This window comes from Salvelinus namaycush, chromosome 39 (assembly GCF_016432855.1).
Source record: "Salvelinus namaycush isolate Seneca chromosome 39, SaNama_1.0, whole genome shotgun sequence".
NCBI lineage: Eukaryota > Metazoa > Chordata > Actinopteri > Salmoniformes > Salmonidae > Salvelinus > Salvelinus namaycush.
Window position 1 is genome coordinate 2,247,362 of NC_052345.1, and position 8,032 is coordinate 2,255,393.

Genomic DNA, 8,032 nt, shown 5'->3' on the forward strand with positions numbered 1-8,032 from the left:
CCAAAATTTCCTCCCATGTACAGGAGTCCATTTTCCCACGCTGCTTGGTCCTTTGGTGGTGGGTGGTTCTGTAACGGCATTCCTCTTCGTCTGAGGAGGAGTAGGAAGGATCGGACCAATGTGCAATGATCTGTATCTCTGTAATGTGTACCTCTCTGTAATGTGTCTGTATCTCTGTAATGTGTCTGTATCTCTTTAATGTGTCTGTATCTCTGTAATATGTCTGTATCTCTGTAATGTGTATGTATCTATGTATTGTGTCTGTATCTCTTATGTGTCTGTATCTCTGTCATGTGTCTGTATCTCTGTTATGTGTCTGTATCTCTGTCATGTGTCTGTATCTCTGTCATGTGTCTGTATCTCTGTCTGTCACGACTTCCGCCGAAGTTGGCTCCCCTGCCTGTTCGGGCGGTGCTCGGCGGTCGTCGTCACCATCCTACTAGCTGCCACCGATCCCTTTTTCGTTTGTCTGTTTGTTTTGTCTTATTAGTTTCACCTGTGTTTCTGTTGTTTTCGGTTAATGAGCTTCCCTATATTTAGTAGGTAGACCCGCCCTTGTTTTGTGCGGGATTGTCTTTATGTTACGTGTGTGTGTTTTAGGTAGAGGTGTATTATTTTTTCTATTTACTTGGTACCCTGTGTTTTGGGTTATCAAGTTGTTCTCTGCGCCCTGGATGTTTGGGCTTATCATTAGTAAAAGGAATATTTTTTCCAAGTGGATCTCTCTCTGCGTCTGATTCCTTCACCCACCTAGTCCCGCGTGACAATGTCGTGTGTCTGTATCTATGTCGTGTGTCTGTATCTATGTCGTGTGTCTGTATCTATGTCGTGTGTCGGTATCTATGTCGTGTGTCTGTATCTATGTCGTGTGTCTGTATCTATGTCATGTGTCTGTATCTATGTCATGTGTCTGTATCTATGTCATGTGTCTGTATCTATGTCATTTGTCTGTATCTATGTAATGTGTCTGTATCTCTGTAATGTGTATGTATCTCTGTAATGTGTCTATATCTCTGTAATGTGTCTGTATCTCTGTAATGTGTATGTATCTCTGTAATGTGTATGTATCTCTGTAATGTGTCTGTATCTCTGTAATGTGTCTGTATCTATGCCATGTGTCTGTATCTATGTCATGTGTCTGTATCTATGTCATGTGTCTGTATCTATGTCATGTGTCTGTATCTATGTCATGTGTCTGTATCTATGTCATGTGTCTGTATCTATGTCATGTGTCTTTATCTCTGTAATGTGTCTGTATCTCTGTAATGTGTCTGTATCTCTATAATGTGTCTGTATTTCTGTAATTTGTCTGTATCTCTGTAATGTGTCTGTATCTAGGTAATGTGTCTGTATCTCTGTAATGTGTCTGGATCTATGTAATGTGTCTGTATCTCTGTAATGTGTCTGTATCTCTGTAATGTGTACCTCTCTGTAATGTGTCTGTATTTCTGTAATTTGTCTGTATCTCTGTAATGTGTCTGTATCTAGGTAATGTGTCTGTATCTATGTATTGTGTCTGTATCTCTGTCATGTGTCTGTATCTAGGTAATGTGTCTGTATCTCTGTAATGTGTATGTCTATGTAATGTGTCTGTATCTCTGTAATGGGTATGTATCTCTGTAATGTGTCTGTATCTCTGTAATGTGTCTGTATCTCTGTAATATGTATGTAGCTCTGTAAGGTGTCTGTATCTATGCAATGTGTCTATCTATGCAATGTGTCTGTATCTCTCTAATGTGTCTCTATCTCTGTCACGTGTCTGTATCTCTGTAATGTGTCTGTATCTATGTAATGTGTCTGTATCTCTGTAATGTGTCTGTATCTCTGTAATGTGTCTGTATCTCTGTAATGTGTCTGTATCTCTGTAATGTGTCTGTATCTCTGTAATGTGTCTGTATCTCTGTAATGTGTCTGTATCTCTGTAATGTGTCTGTATCTATGTAATGTGCCTGTATCTCTGTAATGTGCCTGTATCTCTGTAATGTGCCTGTATCTCTGTAATGTGCCTGTATCTCTGTAATGTGTCTGTATCTCTGTAATGTGTCTGTATCTCTGTAATGTGTCTGTATCTCTGTAATGTGCCTGTATCTCTGTAATGTGCCTGTATCTCTGTAATATGTCTGTATCTCTGTAATGTGTCTGTATCTCTGTAATGTGTCTGTATCTCTGTAATGTGTCTGTATCTCTGTAATGTGTCTGTATCTCTGTAATTGTATATGTATTTATGTAAAACATAGGGACCACAATGGAAATAAGTCCCCGACTTTATTGTGCAATCCTTTAAAACAACAATCCTGGTTACTTTTAAAAAACTCTGTTTACATGTATTTGTATTTTTTTACCTGACAAAATAAATCAATCAATCCAACCTGTGCAGCAGCCATTTGATGAACGGAAAGAGAAATCTGTCACAAAACACCAAAAAGTGTAATGACATTCAGAGATTGTCAAGCCTTCAATACTTGGTAAGACTACAAGGTGGGAGGGATGTGTTCTCTGTCAAGCCTTCAATACTGGGTAAGACTACAAGGTAGGGAGGGATGTATTTTCTGTTTGTCCAGACTGAGATCGAGTATTGATTGTGGTTTTAAAAATGCAAAACATGGTATTGAAGTGCTCGAAGTCATTATGCTTTTGTTTATTGGTTGTGTGGTGCATTGGCACAGAAACCTGTTGGTGGAAAATTTGTCACATGCTATTTTATATACTGTACATACAAATGTGGCATCAAAATGTTGAAAATCAGATTTTCCCCCTAGCTGATCATTGTCTGCAGCCGGCTCTGATCGTAGTGTAAAGAAACAGGGAGAGTGAGCTCGTCCGTGGTGGTCGGTGAACCCTCAACCTTCTGGCCAATAACTCCGCGTGGAATTAACTGTCCCACAAAAACATGCTGAAGTGGCAAAGTCAATTTTCACATTTATAAACACACAGTCGCTATATAATGAATATGAACTGGGTGGGTTGAGATTATTAAATATAAAAGCACTAAAACTCTCCCTAAAAGCTTCACTTATACAAAAGTTTTACTTGAACCCAAAATGGTTCTCAAGTAGATTACTAAGAAAAACTCATCCCTTGTTAATAAATGGCCTTTTTGTCTTTGTGCAGATTGCCATGTCTAACTTTCGATGAATTTAAAATGAAAACTTCTTCAAAGTATCTGTCTTTTTCAAACAAGCATTGCAGAGCTGGTTACAATTTCATCCCCCGGAAAAGATAGAACAAATATTACAACAAATATTACGGTTGAACTCAAATGTGCTGGTTGATAAAATACCTGTATTTATGGAAAATATGTTTGAAGAGGGTATTTTGTTTTTAAATTATATTGTAAATTGGAATGGTAGAATTATGTATTTCATGTAGTTATTGGAATTGTATGGGAAGGCCTGCTCAGTCCAAGATTACAACCAATTGAACACAGCTTTACCCCCCAAAATTGAGTCGCTACATTTATTGTTATTTGTGGTTGTTAACATTATTTTGAGTTGACTCTGTGAGGGGGAGGGGTGCAATTTGTTTTACAGTACAAGGGGAGAGTCCTGTGAAAATATGATTAACTCTGTGGAGGGTTGAACATTTAGTTGTTCACCTTAAGATGGACCAATTTCAAACTGAGTAGGGTTTGTCCACATGCTGAGTTGAGTGTGAATGGAAACCACAGATAAGCATCACTCAGTGAGGTGTGAAAGATAACTATTTAAAGTGAAGTGGAGACACCTAACAAAACACACCAAAATAACATCATGATTCTTATCCTTTTAGAAATGTCTGTAGATTGATAAACAGAGCAACTAAAAGATAAGAATGAGACCACACCTGCTACAGACCAGAGAAAGACCACCAACACACTTCCTGCTGTTATCAAGGACATTGTTGTATCTCCCACCCTGCAGTCTTAGAAACATAAACAACAACTCACTCTATAGCTGGTGAATAACTCCACCTGATACATTGAAGTAGAAACTGTAAATGGGGTACAGAGCCTCATTACTGAAAATGAACCAGGCTCATATTGTGTTGTGTTGTATTGTGTTATATGGTTGTCTATGTGAATACTGTCTGTCTGTAAGTCTATTGCACTATGTATGTAATGTGTGTGATGTGTTGCATGTCTGTCTACGTCTGTCTATTTAAGATGACATGCTGTATAATGCAAAAATAATTTCCTAATGGATACAATAAAATCATCATCACCACCATCATCATCATCAATAACAACAACAATAACTTATTGAACAGATGTGTAGAACTGTAAACACATATTTCTACATTGATTGTTCTGAAGCTGTTTTATCCTCAGAACCCCAAATATAGGAGGATAAATGTTCAATCCTCTAAGGTCTGTCAAGCTGTACAGCAGCCTAAAGACTAACCATCACACACACACACACACACACACACACACACACACTGCAATGTTACAATGTTTGTTTGCATGTCGATTTTACCCTGGTTAATCATCTCATCACTATGTAGATCAACACTCCTACCCTGAGACACTATGAATACTGACCCTGATGTAACAACCAAAACACAGATCAAAACATAACAACAAGTAAAATGATACATTACCCTCAAGAATATGACTTACGACTAAAAACAAATAACCCAAAACTATATTTCAAGATATTGTCAAGAGTACTTACAGAGTGAAGTGAAGGGGAGAGGTCTTGTACAGTGAGTCAACTTACTGGTTACTGGGAACTGCTAGTGAGTGTCAGTTCTCTGGTTGATGCATATTTATAATAGTCAAAACACAAGTAGCTGATGCAGAACTGTCCTTTCCTTCCTCTTTAAGACATTAACATGCATGAAGACCAGAACAGCATGTCAGAAAAGGGAGGTTACTGTATTAAAATGGGTCCTACATTTCTATAATGGACACAATGTCCCCCATTTCCACTTTTATTTAAATACAGAACCATGTTAACAATATGTTGACTATTCTATATGGAATGTTTATAATATCTTAGAATGTGTTGCCTTGTCCCTCTGAGTTCTACATGGAACAGGTCAAAGTTCCATTTACATTTGGTCAGTTCCATGATGTCATTCATTATATTCTACAAACACATTCAATGTAAACTCATCAGCTGTTTCAAAGTGGTACTGAAGGTTCCAGTGTTCTAGACTAGAGTTCTCCCTACTGGCATCTCAACATTACTGCACCATCCTCATAATAATGTCCTCATTAATGTTGGGCTAATAACAACATTATTTCATTCTCTGTAATAAACTCATTCTCAGACTCGGAGCTACTCTGTAAATTCAGCCATTTTTGGGAGTTCCACCATGTTCTCTCCTGCCAGTGACGCAACAATGCCAATATGGCGATTTACAGTTCCAGTTAGCTGGCATTCTAAATCCTAGTGTTTCCATTCCCCTTTAACTAAAGTCATATGATGTACTGATGAGACTCGCTCCCTCTGCTAGAACACTTCCTCTTTGTCTACGTGACTGACCTTTGGTTTCGGACTTACAGACAAAGTGCTGTTATTCCATATTTAGCAGTAGAGTGAATTAAGCTGTAAGAGACGAGCAGGACAAATGGTTTTGGTTTCTTTCAGAACAGTGTAGAGACAATGAGCATTGAGAAAGGGCACAACATTTCTCGATAAGACCTCAGCACAGGCCAATGACAGTTTCTCAGTTCCATAGTCCTTTAAGGTCACCAACCAGTACTTCCTCACTGCTGTTGTTCTGTTTGTCACACCACCCAGAGGGGGGCTGTACTTTTCTAATATAAACTGACACCCAACTCTTCTTCGTTGGGCTCTTAACCTATACGCTTGATGTGTCTGTTAACCGCTCCTTATTGCAATAATAAATAAAGATTGATTGTTTGAAGAAACAACAAAGTCTCCCACACTTGATTAAAACTTCCACAACAACACACACACACACACACACACACACCACAGACACCATCTGTAGTTAAGGCCCATGGAGTCTGTATCAAAGTCTAGAGAGCTGGTTGTTATGGATGTAGAAAAGTTAAAACACACATCCTACACAGTATAGATATAGTATAGTCAACCCTACTCACTATCAGTCTGGTCCTGAAGGGCCCTCAGATAAATCCACTGTCACACATTTTAAATACTTTATTTGAATCCACCAATCAAATGTAACATTTCAAGGGATCCCCCATGTGTGCTGTTGGTGAGACTTCTTGTCTCACCTCGCTGGCTATCAGGTCAAGAAGGTGGTCATGACTAGCAATGTACAACCCCCCCCCCCCCCCCACCCACACACACACACACACACACACTGCAATGTTGTAATGTTTGTTTGCATGTCCATAAAATGTCCCCCATTTCCACTTTTATTTAAATACAGAACCATGTTAACAATATGTTGACTATTCTATATGGAATGTTTATAATATATTAGAATGTGTTGCCTTGTCCCACTGAGTTCTACATGGAACAGGTCAAAGTTCCATTTACATTTGGTCAGTTCCATGGTGTCATTGTTTCTATTCTACAAACCCATTCAATTTACACTCCTCATCAGCTGCATCAAAGGGGGGGACAAACCCTGCAATGACCCCCCGAGAGAGAGGGGAAGGAAATCAGAGGAGCACTCCTCTTCACTCTTCACTGATTGACACTTCACACACTCATACTGTGTGTCCAGTATGCTGTCTGTGCTGTGTGCCAGAGGACTACAAAAGGGGTGACACCCCCCAACACCCCATTCTATCCAAGCCTCCTGTTCCCTTTTAAAGTAGGGAGACAGTCCCTCACCCACTTCTTTAATCTTTGTATTCATTGTTCTCCTCTTCCTCCCTCTGTCATATCCGGACGGTGCATGGAGCTCACAGATCATTTCACCTGTACATAGCCCATCTGTAAATAGCCCATCCAACTACCTCATCCCCATATTGTTATTATTTTTGTTTTTGCTCCTTTGCACCCCAGTATCTCTACTTGCACATTCATATTCTGCACACCTATCACTCCAGTGTTTAATTGCTAAATTGTAATTACTTCGCCACTACGGCCTATTTATTGGCTTACCTCCTTAATCTTACCTCATTTGCACACACCGTATATAGATTTTTTTATATTGTGTTATTGACTGTACGTTTGCTTATTCCATGTGTAACTCTGTGTTGTTCTTTGTGTCGCACTGCTTTGCTTTATCTTGGCCAGGTCGCAGTTGTAAATGAGAACTTGTTCTCGACTGGCCTACCTGGTTAAATGAAGGTGAAATGAATAAAACAATACAAATCCCTCCATCAGTGCTCAGACTGTCCTCAATAGGCTGAGAGAGGCTGGACTGAGGGCTTGTAGGCCTGTTGTAAGGCAGGTCCACACAAGACATAACCGGCAACAACGTTGCCTATTGGCACAAACCCACCGTCCCTGGACCAAACAGAACTGGCAAAAAATGTCCTTCACTGACAAGTCCCGGTTTTGTCTAACCAGGGGTGATGGTCGGATTCGCGGTTAGCGTCGAAGGAATGAGCGTTACACCGAGGCATGTACTCTGTAACGGGATCGATTTGGAGGTGGAGGGTCACAGCAGTGTGGTCTGGGGCTGTGTGTCACAGCATCATTGGACTGAGCTTGTTGTCATTGCAGGCAATCTCAATGCTGTGTGTTACAGGGAAGACATCCTCCTCCCTCATGTGGTACCCTTCCTGCAGGCTCATCCTGACATGACCCTCCAGCATGACAATGCCACCATCCATACTGCTCGTTCTGTGATTTCCTGCAAGACAGGAATGTCAGTGTTCTACCATTGCCAGCGAAGAGCCCGGATCTCAATCTCATTGAGCACTCCTGGGACCTGTTGGATCAGAGGGTGAGGGCTAGGGCCATTCCCCCCAGAAATGTCCGGGAACTTGCAGGTGCCTTGGTGGAAGAGTGGGGTAAAATCTCACAGCAAGAACTGGCAAATCTGGTGCAGTCAATGAGGAGGAGATGCACTGCAGTACTTAATGCAGCTGGTGGCCACACCGGATACTGACAGTTACTTTTGATTTTGACCCACTCCCTTTTTTCAGGGACACATTTTT